The sequence below is a fragment of the Lissotriton vulgaris genome, chromosome 2_1 (assembly GCF_964263255.1).
Source record: "Lissotriton vulgaris chromosome 2_1, aLisVul1.2, whole genome shotgun sequence".
Taxonomy (NCBI): domain Eukaryota; kingdom Metazoa; phylum Chordata; class Amphibia; order Caudata; family Salamandridae; genus Lissotriton; species Lissotriton vulgaris.
The window spans coordinates 23,753,385-23,779,985 of NC_141687.1; positions in this window are offsets into that span (position 1 = coordinate 23,753,385).

Below are 26,601 nucleotides of genomic sequence, written 5' to 3' on the forward strand. Positions count from 1 at the left end.
CTCGCTCAATGTTATCTGCTGGGCGTGCGTCTGACATTAGATCTGCTGCGCGTAAAGCCGTTCGTAGTACTGCCACTGCTTCTGAACATTTTGATAGTAATAAAGATTGGCAGGAAAAGGAGCAAATATATTTTACCAATACATTTGCCGCTGAGGTCATTGAACGGTTCAGGGAATATTCGGTAGAAATGGAGCCCGATGATGTAGCGAATGATTGTAAACAACTACGTGAAGGTCTTTTTGTCTTCTCCCAGGTGGCTGACCTGATCAGACGCTTGGTTAAACTGCATGTTGAAGCAGCCCGTTTGCGAGAGGAGAAAAAGGCAGCAGATGCAGCTGCACAAACATCCCAGATCAGCATGGCACAAACTTCTACTCCTGAAACAGATAAGAATGTTGTAATTAATGTGAAACCCATGCGGGAAGCCGCGCCTTTATATGTTCCTCCTAAAAGAACGGGTACAAGTGATGGTAAGACTTCTACAGATGCAAAGGGTTATTTTATTTATAATTGGGTTTACACTCCTTGGAATAGAGCAACTGCATTACCTGATCCGCGAAATAATCCAGCAGATTTTTTATGAGGAAGTTGAGGGTGCGATTAGCTCTTGTACTATGACTTTACCTAATATTGATCTGTTTTTTGGACTAATATAACTGCCTGATATGTGGAGTACTGTGCGTAAAGTTGATGATCGTGCAACATTTGGAGCATTATGAAAGATTTAGAGCAGTTAGTTGAAGACAGAGAACCTGCACAGAAACCATGTCAGTTAATTTCAAATCTTCAGGCAGCTATATTAGTTCAGTTAAAGACAATTATTCCCCCTAAAAAGATAGATTGGACAGTGTTAGCGTCTTGCAAGCAAAAGGTAGATGAATCAGTTTCTGACTTCTTGACATGCTTTGAAGCAGCATTCCACAAATTTAGTGGCCAGTCATTGACAGATGACACGGGTAGGCATCTGTTTGTCGATAAATATGTTGCAAACCTTTTGCCAGGAATAGCTAGTCGCCTAAAGGCTAGTAAGAGTTCATGGACTACCTCTTCTCCGGTTTCTCTTTTGACTATGGCTCAGTATCATGAACGTCAGGAATTAGAAGCGAAGGGTAATGAGGATAAAAAGACTAAAGAGTTGAAAACAAAGGTTATGTTGGGTCAGGCTTATGGTCCGCCTTCTAGAGGTAATGATAAAGGGTGGACCTGGATCTTATGGTTCGTCCTTTCCTTCCTATACTCGTTCGAATTTGTCTGTTGACCAGTGTGCATACTGCAAGAAATTTGGACATTGGCTTTCTGATTGTCTAGTACTGCATGCTCAGCAGAGTCCACGTGGTCAGGGACAAGTGAGAAATCGTTCAGGATATTCAGGGCCTAGAGGAAGCACAAATGATTGTGCTAGGTTTGATGCTAATACACGTGGACAGGATGGGTTTAACACTTTTGATAGAAGGTACCAATATCAAATGTCCGACTATATGCCGTCTGATTTGCAAGATTCTGCTCATGCATAGGATTGCCTAGGATGGGGTAAGGAATCAGTTAAAGTTCCAGTAGATCAGAGGGGTCCTTATATTATAGTACATGTTTTGGGTTTTACTGATCAGTTTCTGTTTGATACAGGGGCTACTCGTAGCGACTTGTCTAAACACTTGGTTCCCAGGGCTCCCCTGTCTGGCTTAACAATTACATTGATAGGTTTCGATGGAACACCTTCCCTTAGCCCACTGTCACAACCACTTGCATTCCATGTTGATAAGTTTACTGCTCCATGTCTGTTTTTGCTCTCTCCAAATACACCAGATAATATTGTGGGTCTTGATATGCTCAAATATTTCAGGGCTACAATACGATGTTCTCCAGAAGGAGTACGGGTTATTTTGAATGACAACTACCCTGTGATTGAGAGATCCTGTATTGGTAAAGAGGACATTGCATTAGCTTGACTCCCTAGTACTTTGTGGGCTACTTCAGACAACGATGTAGGGCAAATGGTTATTCCGCCAGTGCATATTAGTGTCAAGGAGGGTGCTTCATTGCCAAGACTGCCTCAGTATAACATTTCTCGAGAAGGAGAAGAAGCACTTACACGCATTGTGCATGATTTGATTAAAATGGGAGTTGTGGAAGAAGTTCCTTACAATGTTTGCAATAGTCCGATTCTTCCCATTTTGAAAAAAGATAATGATACTAGGATTTACAGATTCCTCATTGATTTGAGAGAAGTTAACCAGATTGTAGTACCGCAGTACCCTGTGGTTTCTGACATAACAACATTGCTTACCCTTGTCCCTCCAACAGCAACTACATTTTCTGTAAATGATTTGAAGAATGCTTTCTTCTCGATTCCTACAGAGAGGGTGGGGCACGCCGCGGACATGCACAACGAGATTACCTTATTGCATCATGGTAAATGTAGTTTTCAAGGTTGCTTGCTTCAGATAAGTTTATCAAGTTTCATGGACAGTGCCCGTATCCCTATACACGTGTTTCGAGATTCTTCTCTCTTCAGTAGTGATAAAAGTTCATAGGTTCCTGTGCATGCTGCCGTCATCTTATCAGGGATATTACCACTCTCAGCATGTGTCGCGCACCCCTGAGCTCGTTAGCTCGTGGCCCGTGGGAGCCATTTTAAACATTCAGAGAGGGTGCGGCACGCCGCAGACATGCACAACGGGATTACCTTATTGCATCATGGTAAATGTAGTTTTCAAGGTTGCTTGCTTCAGATAAGTTTATCAAGTTTCATGGCCAGTGCCCGTATCCCTATACACATGTTTCGAGATTCTTCTCTCTTCAGTGGGGAAAAAAGTTCATAGGTTCCTGTGCATGCTGCCGTCATCTTATCAGGGATATTACCACTCTCAGCATGCGTCGCGCACCCCTGAGCTCGTCAGCTCGTGGCCCATGGGAGCCATTTTAAACATTCAAAGAGGGTGGGGCACGCCGCGGACATGTACAATGGGATTACCTTATTGCATCATGGTAAATGTAGTTTTCAAGGTTGCTTGCTTCAGATAAGTTTATCAGGTTTCATGGCCAGTGCCTGTATCTCTATACATGTGTTTCGAGATTCTTCTCTCATCAGTAGGGAAAAAAGTTCATAGGTTTCGGTGCATGCTGCCGTCATCTTATCAGGGATATTACCACTCTCAGCATGCGTCGCGCACCCCTGAGCTCGTCAGCTCGTGGCCCGTGGGAGGCATTTTAAACATTCAGAGAGGGTGGGGCACACCGCGGACATGCACAACGGGATTACCTTATTGCATCATGGTAATTGCAGTTTTCAAGGTTGCTTGCTTCAGATAAGTTTATCAAGTTTCATGGCCAGTTCCTGTATCCCTATACACGTGTTTCGAGATTCTTCTCTCTTCAGTAGGGAAAATACTTCATAGGTTCCGGTGCATGCTGCTGTCATCTTATTAGGGATATTACCACACTCAGCATGCGTCGCGCACCCCTGAGCTTGTCAGCTCGTGGCCCTGGGAGCCATTTAAAACATTCAGAGAGGGTGGGGCACGCCGCGGACATGCACAACGGGATTACCTTATTGCATCACGGTAAATGTATTTTTCAAGGTTGCTTGCTTCAGATAAGTTTATCAAGTTTCATGGCCAGTGCCCGTATCCCTATATATGTGTTTCGAGATTCTTCTCTCTTGAGTAGGGAAAAAAGTTCATAGGTTCCTGTGCATGCTGCCGTCATCTTATCAGGGATATTGCCACTCTCAGCATGCGTCGTGCACCCCTGAGCTTGTCAGCTCATGGCCCGTGGGAGCCATTTTAAACTTTCAGAGAGGGTGGGGCACGCCGCTGACATGCACAACGGGATTACATTATTGCATCATGGTAAATGTAGTTTTTAAGGTTGCTTGCTTCAGATAAGTTTATCAAGTTTCATGGCCAATGCCCGTATCCCTATACACGTGTTTCGAGATTCTTCTCTCTTCAGTAGGGAAAAAAGTTCATAGGTTCCTGTGCACGCTGCCGTCATCTTATCAGGGATATTACCACTCTCAGCATGCGTCGCGCACCCCTGAGCTCGTCAGCTCGTGGCCCGTGGGACCCATTTTAAACATTCAGAGATGGTGGGGCACGCCGCAGACATGCACAACGGGATTACCTTATTGCATCATGGTAAATGTAGTTTTCAAGGTTGCTTGCTTCAGATAAGTTTATCAAGTTTCATGGCCAGTGCCCGTATCCCTATACACGTGTTTCGAGATTCTTCTCTCTTCAGTAGGGAAAAAAGTTCATAGGTTCCAGTGCATGCTGCCGTCATCTTATCAGGGATATTACCACTCTCAGCATGCGTCGCGCACCCCTGAGCTCGTCAGCTCGTGGCCCGTGGGAGCCATTTTAAACATTCAGAGAGGATGGGGCACGCCGTGGACATGCACAACGGGATACCTTATTGCATCATGGTAAATGTAGTTTACAAGGTTGCTTGCTTCAGATAAGTTTATCAAGTTTCCTGGCCAGTGCCCGTATCCCTATAAACATGTTTCGAGATTTTTCTCTCTTCAGTAGGGAAAAAAGTTCATAGGTTCCTGTGCATGCTGCCGTCATCTTATCAGGGATATTATCACTCTCAGCAATTGGTCGCGCACCCCTGAGCTCGTCAGCTCGTGGCACGTGGGAGCCATTTTAAACATTCAGAGAGATTGGGGTACGCCGCAGACATGCACAACAGGATTACCTTATTGGATCATGGTAAATGTAGTTTTCAAGGTTGCTTGCTTCAGATAAGTTTATCAAGTTTCATGGCCAGTGCCCATATCCCTATACACGTGTTTCGAGATTCTTCTCTCTTCAGTAGGGAAAAAAGTTCATAGGTCCCTGTGCATGCTGCCGCAATCTTATCAGGGATATTGCCACTCTCAGTATGCTTCGTGCACCCCTGAGCTTGTCAGCTCATGGCCCGTGGGAGCCATTTTAAACTTTCAGAGAGGGTGGGGCACGCCGCTGACATGCACAACGGGATTACCTTATTGGATCATGGTAAATGTAGTTTTCAAGGTTGCTTGCTTCAGATAAGTTTATCAAGTTTCATGGCCAGTGCCCATATCCCTATACACGTGTTTCGAGATTCTTCTCTCTTCAGTAGGGAAAAAAGTTCATAGGTTCCAGTGCATGCTGCTGTCATCTTATCAGGGATATTACCACTCTCAGCATGCGTCGCGCACCCCTGAGCTCGCCAGCTCGTGGCCCGTGGGAACCATTTTAAACATTCAGAGATGGTGGGGCACGCCGCGGACATGCACAACGGGATTACCTTATTGCATCATGGTAAATGTAGTTTTCAAGGTTGCTTGCTTCAGATAACTTGATCAAGTTTCATGGCCAGTGCCCGTATCCCTATACACGTGTTTCGAGATTCTTCTCTCTTCAGTAGGGAAAAAAGTTCATAGGTTCCAGTGCATGCTGCTGTCATCTTATCAGGGATATTACCACTCTCAGCATGTGTCGCGCACCCCTGAGCTCGTCAGCTCGTGGCCCGTGGGAGCCATTTTAAACATTCAGAGAGGGTGGGGCACGCCGTGGACATGCACAACGGATACCTTATTGCATCATGGTAAATGTAGTTTACAAGGTTGCTTGCTTCAGATAAGTTTATCAAGTTTCCTGGCCAGTGCCCGTATCCCTATACACATGTTTCGAGATTTTTCTCTCTTCAGTAGGGAAAAAAGTTCATAGGTTCCTGTGCATGCTGCCGTCATCTTATCAGGGATATTATCACTCTCAGCAATTCGTCGCGCACCCCTGAGCTCGTCAGCTCATGGCACGTGGGAGCCATTTTAAACATTCAGAGAGATTGGGGCACGCCGCAGACATGCACAACAGGATTACCTTATTGGATCATGGTAAATGTAGTTTTCAAGGTTGCTTGCTTCAGATAAGTTTATCAAGTTTCATGGCCAGTGCCTGCATACCTATACACGTGTTTCGAGATTCTTCTCCCTTCAGTAGGGAAAAAAGTTCATAGGTTCCTGTGCATGCTGCTGTCATCTTATCAGGGATATTACCACTCTCAGCAAGCGTCGGGCACCCCTGAGCTCGTCAGCTCATGGCCCGTGGGAGCCATTTTAAACATTCAGAGAGGGTGGGGAACGCCGCGGACATGCACAATGGGATTACCTTATTGCATCATGGTAAATGTAGTTTTGAAGGTTGCTTGCTTCAGATAAGTTTATCAAGTTTCATGGCCAGTGCCCGTATCCCTATATATGTGTTTCGAGATTCTTCTCTCTTCAGTAGGGAAAAAAGTTCATAGGTTCCTGTGCATGCTGCCGTCATCTTGTCAGGGAAATTACCACTCTCAGCATGCGTCGCGCACCCCTGAGCTCGTCAGCTCGTAGCCCAAGGGAGCCATTTTAAACATTCAGAGAGGGTGGGGCATGCCGCGGACATTCACAACGGGATTACCCTATTGCATCATGGTAAATGTAGTTTTCAAGGTTGCTTGCTTCAGATAAGTTTATCAAGTTTCATGGCCAGTGCCCGTATTCCCATAGACGTGTTTCGAGATTCTTCTCTCTTCAGTAGGGAAAAAAGTTTATAGGTTCCTGTGCATGCTGCCGTCATCTTATCAGGGATATTACCACTCTCAGGATGCGTCGCGCACCCCTGAGCTCGTCAGCTCGTGGCCCTTGGGAGCCATTTTAAACATTCAGAGAGGGTAGGGCACACCGCGGACATGCACAACGGGATTACCTTATTGCATCATAGTAAATGTAGTTTTCAAGGTTGCTTGCTTCAGAAAAGTTTATCAAGTTTCATGGCCAGTGCCCGTATCCATATACATGTGTTTCGAGATTCTTCTGTCTTCAGTAGGGAAAAAAGTTCATAGGTTCCTGTGCATGCTGCCGTCATTTTATCAGGGATATTACCGCTCTCAGCATGCGTCACGCACCCCTGACCTCGTCAGCTCCTGGCCCGTGGGAGCCATTTTAAACGTTCAGAGAGGGTGGGGCACGCTGCGGACATGCACAAAGGGATTACCTTATTGCATCATGGTAAATGTAGTTTTCAAGGTTGCTTGCTTCAGATAAGTTTATCAAGTTTCATGGCCAGTACCCATATCCCTATACACGTGTTTCGAGATTCTTCTCTCTTTAGTAGGGAAAAAAGTTCATAGGTTCCTGTGCATGCTGCCGTCATCTTATCAGGGATATTACCACTCTCAGCATGCGTCGCGCACCCTTGAGCTCGTCAGCTCGTGACCCGTGGGAGTCATTTTAAACATTCAGAGAGGGTGGGGCACGCCGCGGACATGCACAACGTGATTACCTTATTGCATCATGGTAAATGTAGTTTTCAAGGTTGCTTGCTTCAGATAAGTTTATCAAGTTTCATGGCCAGTGCCCGTATCCCTATATATGTGTTTCGAGATTCTTCTCTCTTGAGTAGGGAAAAAAGTTCATAGGTTCCTGTGCATGCTGCCGTCATCTTATCAGGGATATTACCACTCTCAGCATGCATCGCGCACCCCTGCGCTCGTCAGCTCGTTTGCCCGTGGGAGACATTTTAAACATTCAGAGAGGGTGGGGCACGCCGCAGACATGCACAACGGGATTACCTTATTCCATCATAGTAAATGTCGTTTTCAAGGTTGCCTGCTTCAGATAAGTTTATCAAATTTCATGGCCAGTGCCCGTATCCCTATACACGTGTTTCGAGATTCTTCTCTCTTGAGTAGGGAAAAAAGTTCATAGGTTACTGTGCATGCTGCTGTCATCTTATCAGGGATATTAGCACTCTCAGCATGCGTCGTGCACCCCTGAGCTCGTCAGCTCGTGGCCCGTGGAAGCCATTTTCTTCTCGATTCATATTCATCCTGATAGCCAATATTTTTTCGGTTTCACTTTGAATAATCGATCATACAGATTTTTTAGAGTTCCTCAAGGGTTCACTGAGAGTCCGAGTATTTATAGTAGTCAAGCCTTAAAATGACAACTCGATTCCTTTACTTTATCTGAAGGAGTGTCTCTCATACAATATGTCGACGACATCTTGTTGGCAGCTAATACGCCTGAGCAGTGTCTTTACTTTCTTTTCTTGCTTCACACAACCATAAATTATCACAAAAGAAATTGCAATATTGTAGACCGAAGGTTACCTAATTAGGTCACCTTTTGTCTAAGGAGGGCTGTGCACTGACACCCGATCGCATTCAAGCAATTTTAGACACACCAGTACCTTCCACTCTGAAAGATGTCCGTGCATTCAGTGGTTTGACTTCGTTTTGTAGGCAATGGATATTGGGTTTTTCACACATTGTTAAAACCCTGCTAGCGCTTCTGACTAAAAACACTCCGATCCCCCTTCCATCTTCCATGGACAGATGAATGCCAAAATGCTTTTCATCAGTTAAGACAAGCTCTTTGCTCTGCACCAGTGTTAGGCACACCAGATTACACAAAGGCTTTTACACTCTATGTACTGTGGTAAATATTTGATTTACCGTCCTAATTTCTATGCAGGTAAGTACTTAATCAATAATAACTCAATCAGAAAGAAAGAGGCAGAGTCCGTGGTGTTAGAGTTCTTAGGGGTTTTATTCCTTAAAAAGGAATGGTCAAGACCGGATATCGGGTTCCTGACACCACTGGGGTGCAGGAAGGGATAGAGCAATATTTTATTGACAATACATAGCTTATATACTTAAGTTACATTATAGAAACCAATACAGTAGGCGTAACAGCTGAGAGAAACAAGATAACAGCATCCACGTGGTAGTGATACGTAATTAGAAGGCGTGAACTAGGCGTGAACATAGAGGTGTGTGCTAGAAACGTCACAGGTAGGTGTCACAAGTGGGTGGCACAAAGCAGAATCTTGTAATGTCAGCAGAAATCTGAGGCCTGGATGCGCGCGCAGCTGCATGACGTGTGATTGACGTGGAACTGGAGGGTGCAGGGGACTTGACATTTACACTGACGGAAAGAGACAGAAGTCTGGCATGTCAGATCAACTCGTACTTCTATCATATCTGATATCTGATGTTTGGGAACCATATTATCTAAACGGAAAAGATCTCTGGGGCAGAAGCTATTCTATACTGACTGTGAGTGCGTGTATAAGCGCCTAAGTGTCTACATGAGAATGCGAGGGGCATGGGCCTACCATGGTAACAGAGGCTATGAATTACTTGCACGGAGACAGTGAGGCCGGGCCCTTTGCTCTGCAGCTGGGGGGATGTTTACTTAAACTAGTAGGCAGGAATGCATTTTCTAGGAGCGGAACAGATAATTCGAAGGTTGAATACAGTCTTGGCAGGCAGCAGGCTGAGCTAAGCGCCGTGAGCTGCACAGGGAGTAAGGCAGAGGTCACGGGTACAGAGACAGCCTGGGCTGAGGCTTTCGGAGTCAGAAAGCAGGAAAAAAGGCTCGATGGCAGAATTCAGGGCCTACTTCGCCAGAGCTGAAAAACGTGTAAAGTACACCACAAAAAGACGTTGGCATAGCATACTTAGGAACGGAGCATTCAACCCATTCAGGGTGGGTCTGAAAGAGGACATGTTAACGTTGGACGCAAATGTATTTGCGTCTTCATAGCTGGCACAGGAGGGAAGTTACATGCACTTTAAGCTGGTACATGGAGACGGTGGGGTACCCGTTAGGGAACATTACTTGACCATAAAATTTATATTTCCTCATTCCCTCCTTGTTCCCTACGGACCCTTCATGATATATCGATCCTCATGAATCGATCAGTCTGTTCTTGTAGCATCATTTGTTCTTCTTTCTTTCTTTCACGTTTTGAGAGAAAACTGGAATGTTCAATGCACGATGTGGCACACAGTCCACAAATCGCTGGCCCACACTGTAGGCACAGGCAGCAACTGAATACTATGACAAGGGCAATGCCTAGGAAGGATAGGATCTTCCATCCCCAAGCGGTTAACGTTGTCCAGAACCAACCGGACCAAGTCCAGGTGCCTGGATTCTGATGTATCTGATTTGCAATTTTATGAAGACGTGTAATAGCTTGGTATACCGTTGGCGCGTTTTCTGGAATGAAAACACAGCAACTTGACCCGATGACCTTACAAGCTCCGCCTCTATCTGCCAAGATGACGTCAATAACAAGACGATTCTGAAGAACAACAACCCGCATGGCAGACTGCTCCTCTGTTAAGTTACCTAGGGCGGAGGCAGTTTCATTCACTACTGCTTCAAGTGTTCTGGTTAATCTGCGTATTAGTTTACTATTTTGGACGGGGCCTGTGAAGAAAAAGAATCCTTTATTGAAATCTGTGTATTGCTCCCATGCCGTTTCAGTGTAGTCGACAATCGGGAGATCTCTTCGGAGTCTATTCTTTACTTGATTTGAATTTCTGTGATAATCAGGAGGGGCTAGAAAAACAGGGGGCAGAAGGAATGCAATGTAACAGGTACCATCCCAATCTGGAGGCAAGCGTATGTATGCGGTATGGCCACAAACAAAGTAGGAATGACGGGTAGCTCTAAAGGAAGATTTTCCTTGGTCACTGAATTCGACCACAGTAGTACATTTGCTATGACCTAAGTGTACTGAACCCTTCTTACTGACACATAAATCACCAGTGACTGGTAATACTGACATAGCAGGGAGAACTGGTGCAGCTTCGGATTCAACAGTAAGAATCATAAGGTTAATTGTATAATTACCTAATCCATATACTTCATTTTCTAGATCAGTTCCTACTCTAGTGGGGAGTCCCTTCTTGTCAGGGTAACAGGCATTAAGCAGAACTAAGTTCAAGTTTCCCCAAACCCAGCTCCCTTTGAAAACAGCGACATCAGGATCTAAGGAATTAATTATTCTAAACCATGCACCACAGGAGCCATTGTGAGTGAACGGGTACGGAAAGAGGGGCAGAACTCCCTTGTATTTCTGGTAGGGAGGGAGTCGGCCACATATCCAGCAGTTTGTAGCATTGTTAGTCTGATGGGAGTGATGTAACATACTAATGAATGTGTTGTTGCGCAGCGCAAGTCTGTAAGAAAGTTCGTGGGGAGGTAATTCACTAAAAGAATGTTCAGCAGAAACATTGTAAGCAGATTGTTCACGCTTGAAAATAGGGTAGTATATGGGAAGCAATATACTAGCAACAATAATCAGAAGGCTTAGAAAAAACATAAGCAATAATGTCACTATACAGTGACTACGGAGTGATTTGCAATATGTACGTTTCTTGAGTTGTCTCTCTCTCTCTCTATCTCGATCTAGGGGATACATGTCAGAAACTATTTAACCGATTCACCTAGGGGAGGACTTAAACAATTAAACTGTCTGACTTGCTAGATCGAAGTTTCAATCTGTACTCCTCTTGGGGAGTTTTCTCTTGTTTCGAAACTTTAAAGTCACTATGTTCGATACAGTCTTTGGAAGGGGTGGACGAGTCTTTTTCTGGCATCAGTTCGTTACACTTTTTTATATGGCTCGTATGGATCCACCCCTTTCGGCCTTCTACTTTGATAGCGGTCCGCGTTGTAAGAAGGACGGTCTTCGGCTCTTTCCAGCGGGGCTCCAGCGGACTTTTCCTGTCGAAGTTCCTAATTAGGACCGTGTCACCGGGACGGACATCATGCGGCTTTACATCAGTGTTGTCAGGGAAGGCTGCGGCAACCTGTGAACGACACGATTGGAGTGCAGACATCAAGGAGGCAAGGTAATCTGTCAGCATATTACAATCAACATCGGTAATTTTCTTAGGTATGGGTGTCCCCCACATATTCGATGGTCTGCCAAAGACCACTTCATACGGTGATAATCCTGATCTCGAGTGGGCGACCATTCTCATATAGAACAATGCAACTGGCAGGGCGACTATCCAGTCGACCCCTTTCTCTTTACAAACTTTAGCAAGGCGGGTCTTTAGTGTCTGGTTATGCCTCTCTACAAGGCCAGCAGCTTCGGGATGTCGGACACAATGGAATCTCCACTGATATCCTAGCAGCAAGGAAACCTGTTTCATGAGTTCGGATGAGAATGGCTGTCCGTTATCTGAGTACACGACACGAGGCAAGCCGTATCGTGGGAAGAATTCTCGAACCAGCTGCCTGGCAGTGGTCGGAGCAGTGTAATCTGGGACTGGATATGCTTCGGTCCAACGGGAAAGTGCACAAACAATTACGAGGACATATTTGAATCCTCGACAACGGTCCATCTGGATATAATCCATCTGGAGGACTTCAAAAGGGTGATCGGGAGGATGAAATCCACCTTGCTCTACAGGAACGCTTTTACCTGGATTGAACTGACAACAGATCATGCAAGTACGCACTTTCTGTTTTTCTGCTGCTCGTAAGTGTTTGTTATACCAGAGATTCTGTAAACTGTCTAACATCGCTTTCTCTCCTAGATGTGCTGGACTATGTGCTGTATTGATTATGACTTGAACCATAGAGTCGGGGAGAAACCATGTAGATTTTCCCTTCGTCATCCAACCTTGATCTGTCTGGATCCCTCCTAGTTCAGTCCATTTCTTGATTTCGTCTGGTGTAGCATGTGTCTGAATATCGATTACATCTAGTGTGGGATCCCTGACTGTCATACAATGTGTCGATACTATTGTCTTTGTCACGTCAGTTGTCTGAGTGTGAGTCAATGCTGTATGTTTTGCTGTCTGGTCTGCCAGGTCGTTACCCTGGGAAACAGAATCTGTAACTTTAGTATGTGTTTTACACTTCATGACGGATATGCCTGAAGGCAGATGTATTGCTTCTAACAGTGCTTGAATGAGGGGACCGTGTTGAATCTTGGCACCGTGAGAGGTCAAGAAACCTCGTTCTTGCCATAACATTCCGAAGTCGTGTACAACTCCGAACGCATAACGGGAATCAGTGTATATGTTAACATTTCTGTTCTTGGCTAGTATACAGGCTCGGGTCAGAGCAATAAGCTCTGCCGCTTGAGCGGACAGCGTGTCAATACGATATGTTTCTTTAACTTCAGTTTCAGTGGTCACTGCATACGCGGCCACTAATTCTCCTGTACTTGTTCTCATACATGAACCATCCACATAAAGTGTCAGGTCCGGATTTGTCAATGGAACATCGGTTAAGTCTCGTCGGGGCTTTGTTACTGTATTAATGATCTCTATACAATCATGCGGAGCTGGATCTGTCATAATTGAAGGTAACAATGTAGCGGGGTTCAGAATGCTGCAGCGTCTGATTTCTATGTGTGGCTGGAATAGCGTTAATTCATAACCTGTCAGTCGTGCTATAGTCAAGTGTTGAGTCTGAGTTCTGTTTAAAAGAACCTCTACAGAATGTGGAACTTGTACTGTTAATTGATGTCCTAAAACAATTGAGTCGCTCTGTCTGATTGCTAGTGCTGTTGCTGCTACTGACTTTAAGCACGCAGGGAGTGCCTGGGCTACTGAATCCAATGTACTTGAAAAATAAGCGCAAGGCTTATGTGAACCTGCTTGGTCTTGAGTGAGGACAGACAACGCTGTACCTTCACGTTCTGTAACAAAAAGTGTAAAAGGTTTGCTGTAACATGGTGTCGCTAAAACTGGTGCTTGGCATAAAGCTTTCTTTAATTCTTCAAAGGCTTGTGTGTGTTCCTGAGTCCAAGGAAGGGCAGTCGAAGTCGCTGCCTCCTGTGTTGTCAATGAATGAGTGGTTTAGCTAGAAATGCATACTGAGGAATCCATTGTCTGCAGTACGAGGTGAGGCCTATAAAGGCCCGCACTTCCTTTTGTGTCTGGGGTTGCGGCATATTTACAATTAACTAGATGCGATCAGGAGTGAGCTGTTTCCCCACTTTGGACAGCAAGTGACCCAAGTACACAACTTGCTGAACACAGAATTGTAGCTTCGAAGGAGACACCTTGTGTCCCTTGTCGGCCAGAAAATGTAAAACTGTCAGTGATGCTTGTTCACATTCGGGTTCGCTTCGTGCGGTGATCAGCAGATCATCGACGTATTGCAGTAAAACGGTGTTAACTGGCATCTGAATACAATCTAGTTGTCTTTTCAGTGCTTGACTATAGATGCTGGGGCTTTCTGTGAATCCTTGAGGTGCGCGTGAAAATTTGAAACTTCGTCCATTTAAACTGAATCCGAAAAGGTATTGGCTCTCTGGGTCAATAGGCACACTGAAGAAGGCGTTCTTGAGATCAATTACAGTAAAGAACGTTGCTTCTGAATCAATAGCAGTCAATAGGGAAGAGATGTCGGGAACCACAGGGTACTGTGGTACAATGCATTTATTCAGTTCTCGTAAATCAATCACCAGCCGATATACTGGCGGTGCATTGGGATCAGTACGTTTAAGAATCGGAATGATAGGGGAATTACAGATATTGGAGTCGGTCTCTACGACCACTCCTTGGGCAATGAGCTCTTCAATGATTTCCAGTAAAGCCACTACAGCATCGGGTGGTAACTTGTATTGTCTGATTCGTGGTAAAACAACACCTGGTTTCAGTGTAACACGGTATGGTGTAATGTGCATGCAGCCTACATCGGTTGGGCCTTGTGCCCACAGGTGATCCGGTACATTTTTCAATCGGACATCAAACTCTCGTAATACATAGTGACCCTTGAAATCTCGCAAAAACAGTCTAACTCCCTCCGGAGAACAACATATCACTGCTCCTAGAGCCTTCAATGTTTTGATACCTAACAGATTTTCTGGACATGATTTTGTAAGTAACAAGTCTGTAACACGTGATAATGGACCCACAGCCAGGGGGACTGGTTCAGATACCTCATTTACAATAGGCTGTCCTGAAAAACCAAGGGAAACATTCTGTGAGCCTGAGAGGGGTGCCCCTGGGACTTCGTCATGGCTGATTGTTGTGCGGCTTGCCCCTGTGTCAATTAAAAACTTTCTGTCTTTTCCCAATACTTGACTGTGTACATAAGGACCCTCTTGATCTACAGGAATCTCAATAAGAGGCAAGCCAAACTCCCTCTCTAGGCTGTTTCATGTGTATCGTGGATAATCGGGGTAAGCAGATTGGGCATACTGGTACATCTGTTGTGAAACTTGCTGAGTCGCGGCAATGGGCTGTGGCTGTGGTGCCGCTACCGTCTGTGCTGTATGTGATGAAGCATGCGTAGGCTGTGTATTCTGCATAGGCTGTATATTCTGTGAAGTCTGTTGCTGGACCTGGTCTTGTCCAGGTGGACGCGGCCTTTCTTTAGTTTTACCTGTTGATATATTATGTTTCAAGACTGGGCATTCATGTACGTAGTGACCTGGCTGCTTGCAATAGTTGCATGTCCCTTTAACGGGAGCTGCTGCATTCTGGGTCTGGGTCGTACCCTTTCTCTGGCCGTCGGCTGGAACCGACTGGGCCACTAACATTTTCATTTTCGTGTCTTTCATACGTTTCTGTTCATGATCCTGTTCTTCTCTAATTCTGTTCTGATGGTATTGTAACATTTGTAACATCTGGGATGGCGTATTTGCTTGCCATGTACTCTCAACCTTGTATACACGACTTTTAACTGCTGGCAGGGAATTCTCGACTAACTTTGATACAAAAAGGTGCGGGTACGATTCGCTACTTGGTTTAAGGCCGCTATTAATAAGGAAACATTTCTCGAATCTTGAATAGAAGTCACTAGTATCTTCATCGTGTTTCTGTTTACAGGCTGAGATAGCGTCCCAGTCTTCCTTTCTAGTTGTGAGTAATCTTGGCAGAACCTGTACTATCAAACCTGGTAATGCTTTCTATTTCTATTTCTATTTAAAATTATTTATACAGCGCACGTACACCAGCGGTTTCTTGGCGCTAAAAACTGGAAGAGGTCAGAGCAGAAGTCCCGGGGTAGGGGAAAAATGAGGGGCTAAGGTATTAATTGAAGGATTTGGCGAAAAGGTATGCCTTGAGTTGTTTCCGAAATAACAGGTATGAGGTTGAAGCTCTGAGCTCTGCAGGCAGGGAGTTCCAAAAAGTCGGGGCGAGGGTCGCAAACTTCGAGCCCCCCCATTTCTTTCTTCGAAACCGTGGGACAGTAAGAAGGGATTGGGAAGATGACCTCAGTTCCCTAGATGGAACGTAGGGAATGATCTCCGAGGAGATGAAAGCTGGCGCCGTGCCCAGTCGTGCTTGGAAGGTGATAGATGCAAGCTTAAACTGGACACGGGCCCAGATCGGAAGCCAATGTAAAGATTTCAAGAGGGGAGTGGTATGGGAGGATTTAGGGAGTTTGAACACCAGGCGCGCCGCCTGGTTCTGGATCTGCTGCAAACGCCGAAGACTATATGCAGGGATACCTGCATATAGGGCGTTGCCATAATCCAGGCGGGATACGACCATGGCAAGAGTGATAAGTTTTAGGGCATCAAATGAAAAAAAACGGGACACCTTGCGAATAGTGCGAAGAGCCAGAAAGGAGGAAGAAACCACAGAACTCACCTGGGAGTGAAGGGTGAGTTGTGAATTGAGCTTGATGCCTAGGGTTTTAACCGAGGTAGAGGGAACAGGTGGGGCACCAAGGGAAGGGGGCCAGAAGATGGGGGACCAGGGGCTGGATGAACCACCCGTCAACACCAGCTCGGTCTTATCTGGGTTGAGTTTAAGATGGTTGTGGTTCATCCAGTCTCGGATGTGAATCATGATAGTTTGAAAGTTGGAGACAGAATCGGGGGAAGAGGAGAGGTTGAACACAAGCTGGAGGTCATCCGCATAGTTAAATACGGTGACCTCCATTTGTTGCAGTGAAAAGATAAGAGGGGAGATGTAGAGATTGAATAAGAGGGGGGAAAGGGAGGAACCTTGGGGAACCCCGCACTGAACGTCGCGGAAGTCTGCAGTGAAGTCACCCAGGCGAACTGCCTGGGTGCGGTCCCTCAGGAAGGAGGATAACCAAACCAATGCGGTACCCCCGATCCCCGCCGCCCTGACACGGGAAAGTAAGATGGAGTGGTCCACCGTGTCAAAGGCGGCTGAGAGGTCGAGGAGAACCAGGGCCTGAGGTTGGTTGGTATCCATTCCCTCCCTGAGGTTATCAAGGACCGAGAGCACTACCGACTCCGTGGAGTGTGCGGGGCGAAACCCGGCCTGGCGGGGGGCAAGAGCCCCGTTCTTCTCCACGAAAGAACTCAGGGCGTAGGTGACGTGACGCTCGAGTACTTTCGCCAGGAATGGTAGGAGAGAGATGGGGCGGAAATTGGCTGGGATTGAGGGACCGGCACCAGGCTTTTTCAAAATAGGGACTATTGCAGCAGATTTAAGTGAGTTGGGTACCACACCCTGGGATAAAGAACTGTTGAGAAGGTGGAGGGGGGGATCTGGGCAGCTAGAGAAGATATGACGGAGGATATGAGCTGGGCAGGGATCTAGCGGGGACCCCGATTTAACAAGTGGGATTATGGCAGTTATTGATTCCTTAGTTAGAGGTGGGAGGGTAGTGAGATAGTCCTTGGGGGGAGGACACTGAGGGTCCACAAAGGTAGGGGAAGGAGGGGGAATATTGGTTTTAATGGTTTCGATTTTTTGAATGAAGAAATTATTTAGGGAGTGACAGAGCTCCAGAGAAGGGGTGGGTTTGAGAGAGGTTCTATCCGAAAACGCTAGATTGTGAACAATCGAAAAGATTTCCTTCGATTTGCTTTCGGCTGCGAGGATTTTGGAGGAAAAGTAGATGGTTTTTGCCTCAAGGATGTTTTTCTTATATAGGGTCAGGATGTCTATAAACTCTAAACGTAAGGAGGGGCAGTAGTTTTTCCTCCAGGCCCGCTCCGCACGCCGCACCGCCAGTTTAGTGGCTTTAAGATCTTGATTAAACCACTGGTTGGCGTCCTTCTCTCGTTTGGTTGAGACCCGCTTCAGAGGAGCAATGGTATCACAGCCTGCAGAGAGCCATTGGTCAATGCCCATGACCTGGGAGCTGGTAGATAGGTCTTGGAGGAGGGGAGCGGAGGAAGTGAGTATGGAGGATAGACTGTCAGGGTCTACTCGGCCCCATGCTCGAACCCAGGTGTTTTTGGGGAGCGGGGGCTTGATCGGGGGGTGGATGGGAAGAGAAAAGGAAATCAGGTGATGGTCAGACCAGGTGCAGGGTAAGATTGAAAGGGATTCAACGGGGCAGTTAGAGGACCAGATCTGGTCGAGAGTGTGACCTTTGACGTGGGTGGGAGAGTGAATATGGGAAGTGAAGTTAAGAGAGGAAAGGGTGTCTGAGAACTCCTTAGAAGATGGGCATTCGGCTTGGTCAGAAGGCCAAAAATTAAAATCACCCAAAAGTAAAATGGAAGAGTTGTTGACTGTGATAGTAGCCAGAACTTCCAAGAAATCCGGAAGGAACAATAAGGGAGATTGGGGGGGACGATAGATGAGAATACAGGTGAGAGGGGGCGTGATGGAAGTGGTACGGATGGCTAAAAACTCCGTAGTAGCGATATCAGGAAGGGACAGGGGCTGAAAAGGGAGGTCGGTTCGAGCGATGACCGCCACCCCGCCTCCAGCTTTGCCATTAGGCCGGTCGGCACGGATAGCGTAATATGGAGCTGGTAGAGTAGCCAATAAGGTGGGGAGGGAGTCGTCGCGGAACCAAGTTTCTGTTAAAAAAAGAAGGTCGGGGGCATGGAGATCCAGCAAGACCGACAGTTCATGGGCGTGGGCAACTGCAGACCTAGTGTTTAGATAGAAAGCCGTAAGAGATCTAGGAGCAGCTGGAGAAGTGCTACCGCTAGAGGGAGTCGGGGGCACAGGTTGAGGCCAAGGTATTATCAGAGGGGCAGGAGGAGCTAAGCCAAGAGACGAAATGTGGGAGCAGATGGAGGCAGATAACGGCCATGGGCCCCGAAGGCAGCGCAGTTGGGCAGGAGAGTAGGTGGTAAATCGAGCAGAGTGACATGCCCCTTGCCCCGGACGGTCGCGGACGAGCGCAGACGAGCTTGCCTTAAGCGCGCCTTCGGCGCGCAATCGTCGCGCCCGCTGCGCTCGTCCGCTGCGCTTCCTGCCAAGGCACATAATTTATGTTGGTTGGTCGGGGCGTTGGAGGGGGTGTGGCCAACCGAGGTGGGCGTGTCTCGTGGCTCGCCTCGCCGTCAGGAATGGCGACCAAGATGTAAACAAGCGTTGCAGCGCGAGGCGCGCTGTTCAGGAGAAGCAAGAGTCAAGCAATAATTAAAAGGTACATAGTATCACAAAGAATTTTAAAATAATGTCTTTCGCCCTCCCGGCTTCCGCCTCAGGAGTCTCTATCAGTGTCGCGCTTAGAGATCTGCGCGCACTATTTATAGGTCTGGTGAGGGGGCGTGGCCAACCGAGGTGGGCGTGTCTCGTGGCTCGCCTCGCCGTCAGGAATGGCGACCAAGATGTAAACAAGCGTTGCAGCGCGAGGCGCGCTGTTCAGGAGAAGCAAGAGTCAAGCAATAATTAAAAGGTACATAGTATCACAAAGAATTTTAAAATAATGTCTTTCGCCCTCCCGGCTTCCGCCTCAGGAGTCTCTATCAGTGTCGCGCTTAGAGATCTGCGCGCACTATTTATAGGTCTGGTGAGGGGGCGTGGCCAACCGAGGTGGGCGTGTCTCGTGGCTCGCCTCGCCGTCAGGAATGGCGACCAAGATGTAAACAAGCGTTGCAGCGCGAGGCGCGCTGTTCAGGAGAAGCAAGAGTCAAGCAATAATTAAAAGGTACATAGTATCACAAAGAATTTTAAAATAATGTCTTTCGCCCTCCCGGCTTCCGCCTCAGGAGTCTCTATCAGCTTTAGTTTTCTCCCCAAGGCCTAGCCCTGGGGTGCAAAGTTTTTCCTCGTCTTCTATTTCTGTCCATGCAATCTTTTTGTCTCCTACCTCCCATTCTCGTTCCTTAAGTTTCTCGTAGATGCCGGTGGGCAGCAGTACCTTTAACATTTTCATGATATCTTCATATGTGTAATCTCCCATCAGTAACATGTCTTTAAGTTCTCTGTGAAAACCTGCAGGGTCTTTATCATGACAGGGTACTAGTTTCTTCATTTCCAATAGTTCTAACTTGGTCAGAGGTGTGTGTACATACACACGTTTCAAGGCATTATCGGTACCCATAACTGGATGTACTTCTCGTAAGGGGTTCTGACTTTCAATGCCATGCAGACGCTCCATATGATACATTTTTCTTTCTGGGGGCGGAGCGGGAACATATTCGGAGCTTAAGAAAGTGTTGTATCTGTGCCGTTGTTCTAGAATTATTTGTATTAACTTGGTACTTAGACCTCTCCATCTGTCCATGAGTAGTGCTTCTAATGTATCGTGTAAAGGACCTGGATCAGAATGTTGGTTTCTGTATAACGTGAGGAGGTGCTGAATCATGTATACACCTGCTAATTTCTGCTCGTCTGGGGAAAGGTTCAGGAATGTCTGCGCTACTGTGTCATCATTGTATATGTTCGGATTGTCAGCCCATAGTACTGCTGACCGGGCTAGTTCTTGTTCATCCATAGAATTGAGTACATGGTACCCCATTCGTTCTCGAAGCCTTTTATCAGTCTCTTGAAACTGATGTTCAGGAGAATTCGGTTTTGATATGCCAGAGAGAAAAACTCTCTTGCTTTCTGGACGAATGCCTTTCCTAAGGTAAGTTCCCTTACCTACATACGCTATCGTATCAGTGGTCTTTTCTGGTTCTTCAGGTTCTTCATCCTCCTCGGAGGAAGCTTTTTCTTTCTCTTTTTCGTGTATTTCTATTACTGCTTTTCTTATTTTCCTGTACATATTGGCTATGCAACCCCCTTTATCATGTTTTCCTTCGGATATATTTTGACCCCACTTGTTGAGTCCCTCTAGTTCATCCTGTTCTGTCTCAGGCCTGTCTCGTTCTCTTATTAAACAATTTATGAAAAAACGTAGTATATATGCTTGAGTGTCAACTTTCTGGTGTGCCATGGCCTCTTTAATACTGTCAGGGTCTTCCCCAGTCTGGACAAAATGATATATTCTATCTAGGTGCTCTTTCATTCCTGAGAAAAACAGTAGGTAATCTGTAGCTTGTCGTAAGCGTAGTGATGCTAAAAACATCCTATCATCTTTGCCGGGTACTGGATCGTATCTGCAAACTTGAAGCGGTTCTTTGAGTATGTCGAGACGGGGTGATTGGAGTGTAAAATGCTTCTGCATATCCCTAAGGTGTAATCTGTGTGTTGCTGGCGGGGTCTGGTGACCCCCGGTCGCACCTCCTGAGGCGGAGGCTTGGGCATTATCTCTCTGTGGAGTCTGTATCTGTACTTGAACTTGTCTTTTAGTAGGATCAGGCGTGAACGGATTTGGTATCTTAACCTTAGGTGAGGGAAGTGGTGGGGGTGGAGGAGCAGGCTGTCGGACGGGGGAACCTTGTTGCGGTAGTGGCGGAATGCGATCTTGGGGCGGGTTGCCACCTCCGTCACCGTCAGTAGGCGGGACGTGGGCCTGTGGATTGGTGTAAGCGGGTGCTACATCGTTTAGATAGGAATTCAGAAATATGTCTTTAGTAGTCTTGTGAGTTACTTTAGTTGGAAGCAATGGTGGTGGCAGATTTTTCGGTATTTCTGAAGTGGCTTCAGGTGAACCCTCGGCCACAAGATACATGCCATTTACGAGATTGTTTCGTGCACGGTCTACTTGTTCTGATTTTACTCGGATCCCTTCTGTAACTAATTCGTTTTCTCGGACTTTCTCCGGTGCTTCTCTAAGTCTGTCTTCTCTACGGAGTGCTTTTTCAGCACGTTTATGTGATTCCTTACGCCAAAATTCTATGGCGTCTTTCTGAGATTGTCTGGCTTTCTTTTTCCATAGTGCTTCTTCTACCTTGCACTCGGCATCCCATGTTCCGGTAACAGGCCATCTGTGTCTCTCAACTAGATGCTTAGTATAATCGGCCCATAAATCTAGATACAATATGGCGTCTATGCCATGTTTCTGATACATGAAATTTCCAGGAGTGTCCCTAGGGGGAATAGGAATTTCTTCCTCTAGTATCCCTTTCCTAGTTCCTATCTGCTTTAACTTATTGAAAAACGGCATCTTGTTTACTTAGTACTGAACGCTCAATCCTTGCTACTTAATTCTGAACACAACTAGTTACACAAGAACACAATAATGCACATAAAAAACAGTCACTCATACCACGATATTAATCACATGAAAGACATTTGAGACATATATGACTACCCCCTTATACTGGATGTACTGCTAAACAGCACAGATACACTGCTAAGAACAGTGCAAGAACTAGGATAACGGATATACTGCTAAACAGTACAGATACACTGTCTAAAACAGTGCAGACCGAATTTGTGTACCCAAACCCGTCTAGATACGTCCCAGCAATGGTACTCACCGGGAAGCACGGAAACAGAAGGCATCGGAAAACTCGACTGGACTGGACCGGACTCGACTCGACTCGACACGTGGATACTTCGGAAACTGGTGGGCCTCTTGACACCTCGGACCTTGCTTCTTTCGGCTAGGCTCTGGTCGGGATCCTCCGCACTCCTCACCGCCTCGTCTGGGTGCTGATCGCAGTCTTCGTCACCTCCGTGGGCCAGAGGGAGATACAGGAAATCCTGCCAATACGCGTAGTTCCGTCTAACTGATGGCAGGGGACAGAGCTTGCAACGCACCAACCGGCGCGTGAGGTGGGGGAGGGGTCCCTATTCGGGCGCCAAAATAATGTGGTAAATATTTGATTTACCGTCCTAATTTCTATGCAGGTAAGTACTTAATCAATAATAACTCAATCGGAAAGAAAGAGGCAGAGTCCGTGGTGTTAGAGTTCTTAGGGGTTTTATTCCTTAAAAAGGAATGGTCAAGACCGGATATCGGGTTCCTGACACCACTGGGGTGCAGGAAGGGATAGAGCAATATTTTATTTACAATACATAGCTTATATACTTAAGTTACATTATAGAAACCAATACAGTAGGCGTAACAGCTGAGAGAAACAAGATAACAGCATCCACGTGGTAGTGATACGTAATTAGAAGGCGTGAACTAGGCGTGAACATAGAGGTGTGTGCTAGAAACGTCACAGGTAGGTGTCACAAGTGGGTGGCACAAAGCAGAATCTTGTAATGTCAGCAGAAATCTGAGGCCTGGATGCGCGCGCAGCTGCATGACGTGTGATTGACGTGGAACTGGAGGGTGCAGGGGACTTGACATTTACACTGACGGAAAGAGACAGAAGTCTGGCATGTCAGATCAACTCGTACTTCTATCATATCTGATGTTTGGGAACCATATTATCTAAACGGAAAAGGTCTCTGGGGCAGAAGCTATTCTATACTGACTGTGAGTGCGTGTATAAGCGCCTAAGTGTCTACATGAGAATGCGAGGGGCATGGGCCTACCATGGTAACAGAGGCTATGAATTACTTGCACGGAGACAGTGAGGCCGGGCCCTTTGCTCTGCAGCTGGGGGGATGTTTACTTAAACTAGTAGGCAGGAATGCATTTTCGAGGAGCGGAACAGATAATTCGAAGGTTGAATACAGTCTTGGCAGGCAGCAGGCTGAGCTAAGCGCTGTGAGCCGCACAGGGAGTAAGGCAGAGGTCACGGGTACAGAGACAGCCTGGGCTGAGGCTTTCGGAGTCAGAAAGCAGGAAAAAAGGCTCGATGGCAGAATTCAGGGCCTACTTCGCCAGAGCTGAAAAACGTGTAAAGTACACCACAAAAAGACGTTGGCATAGCATACTTAGGAACGGAGCATTCAACCCATTCAGGGTGGGTCTGAAAGAAGACATGTTAACGTTGGACGCAAATGTATTTGCGTCTTCATAGCTGGCACAGGAGGGAAGTTACATGCACTTTAAGCTGGTACATGGAGACGGTGGGGTACCCGTTAGGGAACATTACTTGACCATAAAATTTATATTTCCTCAGTACACAAGAAAGATGGGTGTGCACTGTCAGTTTAGTACAAGCACAGTGATAAGCAGCGACCCTGTGCATATTTTTCTGCAGTTCTTGATTCTGTTGCTCGTGCATTGCCTGGGTGCTTCTATTCAGTTGCAGCGACAGCTGTGTCCATATGTCAGAGTGAAGGGATTGTTTTGTCACACAAACTGTTGGTGCTAGTACCCCTTGCAGTAGATGCCCTTTTGAATCAGACTAAGACATAACACTTAACTAGTGCTCGCCCGACAGGATATGAATTGACACTGTTAACACCTCATATTACCTTGAAGAGATGTGCGACACTCAATCCAGCTACTTTGTTGCCATATCCTGTGACTGAATCTCAATCAAAAGAGCCTCATGATTGTATATTCCTTACTGAGGAACAGAAAAGGGTCATGTCAATTTGCAAGATACGCCCCTTTCAGATGTAGATGGGGAACTGTGGGTTGATGATTCCTGTTTGAAGTTACGAGATGGCATGACCTCAGCTGCATATGCAATCACAACACTAGAGACAGTAGTGGAAACAGCTCGCATACCACAGAAGTCGGCTCAAGCAGCTGAACTAATAGCTTTGACACGAGCGTGTGAACTTAGCACTGACTTGTGTGTGAACATCTACACGGATAGCCGCTATGCTTTTGGAGTGGTTCATGATTTTGGCCTACTCTGGAAGGAAAGAGGCTTTCTTACATCCCACGGGATGCAGATAATGCACGGAGAATTAGTGCATAATCTCTTGACTGTACTTACATACCCAAAGAGAGTTCCTGTTGTCGCACACAAGAAAATCATTGACAAAATAGGACAAGGCAATGCCCTTGCAGACCGCGTAGCCCATGAGACTGCGATGCAGCGAAGCACTACATCCATGTACGTAGTGAAATCACAAGCTAAGCATTGGAATGATGCTAGAGAGGAATATACAGAGATCTGCCTCTGTGAAAGAACTTGAGCAATCGTCTAAAGAAGGAATATTGGACGATAAGGGTTGTTGGCGGAACAAAGACATGGATAAATGGAAATTGCCTGCAGCCTATTTACAACCTATTGTTCAAATGGCACATAGGCTGGCACATGCTGGAGCTCTAGCAATAACTAAATTGCTTACGCAAGTTTGGGAGCATCCTGAAATTGCCAGCACAGCTAAAAGTGTAGTACAGTCCTGTTTGATCTGTTGGCAGTATAATCCTGGAAAAGGGACAGAGACTCCTACAGGAGGGTTTGCTACACCAGCCGCACGTTTTGAAGTTTTCCAGATGGATTACATCCAACTTGAAAGCTGCAATAATCTCAAATATGTCCTAGTGGTGGTATGTGCCTTCAGCAAATGGATAGAGGCATACCCTAAGAAGGATAATACTGCTCTCACCACAGCGAAGATGCTTCTAAAGGAGTTTTTCTCTAGATATGGTGTTTGTAAGCATTTATGGATTGACAACGGACCACATTTCATTGGGCAAGTTGTTGAGCATGTCCTGAAAGGATTAGGGATCAAGCAGAAATTCCATGCAGTCTTCCACCCGCAATCAGCAGGATTAGTGGGGAGGTACAACGCTACTTTGAAATTGAAGTTGGCGAAAATACAGGCTTCCACATCTTTGAAGTGGCCAGATGCACTACCCTTGGCATTTTTGTCCATAAGATCGGTGCCACATTCACGAACTGGCCTTACCCCATATGAAGTGGTCTTTGGGAGACCAATGAACATTTAGGGAGTTCCTAAGCCATGCCCCATACATGATGTTCCATGTGTTCTGATGAATGATTATTTGTCACAGTTAACCGACAGTTTGGTCTCTATTCATCAACAGGTTCGAGAAGCTCTTCCTGACAGATCTACAGGTGAGGCCCATGAACTCCGTCCTGGCGACCACGTGATGGTCAAGGTCTTTGACAGATCGAACAGCTTGGAGCCAAGGTGGCGAGGACCAGAGCAAGTGCTCCTTGCGACAAGGACTGCAGTTCGAATGACGAATCGAAAGTATTCGTCATAGTACTCACTGCAAGAGAGTACTACCTACCTTGGTGGAACTTGCGGTGTTTACCGACCATCAAGAGATTCTGGAGACGAAGAAAGGTCAATCTATCTCACCTGACGAATCTGCGGAAGTCTTTCTGGACCACACGATCGCTGAAGAATCCCAATATCAGCTGAGACCAAGGAAAGAAACTGCTTTGCCGAAAAAGACTGGTTGAGCTACCGCCCTGGGTTGGTGAAACGGAGAGCCGATGTAGCGGGGGGGTCAGTCCTGCGTAGTGTAGTGACACCCGTCTTGGCCCGTGGTGAAGAAATCGACGGCTGCCCAAGGATAAGAGCTCCAACGATTGTTTCAACAACTTTTTAGAAAGATCAATTATCACTGTTGCTAAAATGCATAACAAAAGAATCATTTGTGCTGTAGGGTTTGTTGTTGCTCTGATGGTTATGGTAATAATCACCTGGTTTGTTGAGAAAGTGGCTCCTGTTCAACAGCTTTTTATTGCCACTACTCCAGTTCCAGTGGAACATCATTACTTCACGCTTCCCTACCATGAGCAGAAGCATTGACAATCCTACCTAAATAATATATTCATCCAGATGTTGCATTATACGCATAATACTACGAATACTACCAACTGTTGGGTGTGTGGGATGATACCTGCGCACCAAAAGAAAGGAGGAACACCTTTTATTCCTCTATCGTTTTCTCATAATGGTTCGTGTCAAGCTTGGTATGCACTTTTGTTTGCTTCGGGAAAGCCTTCAGTAGGTGGAATTAACTTTTGTCGGAATAAAGTATG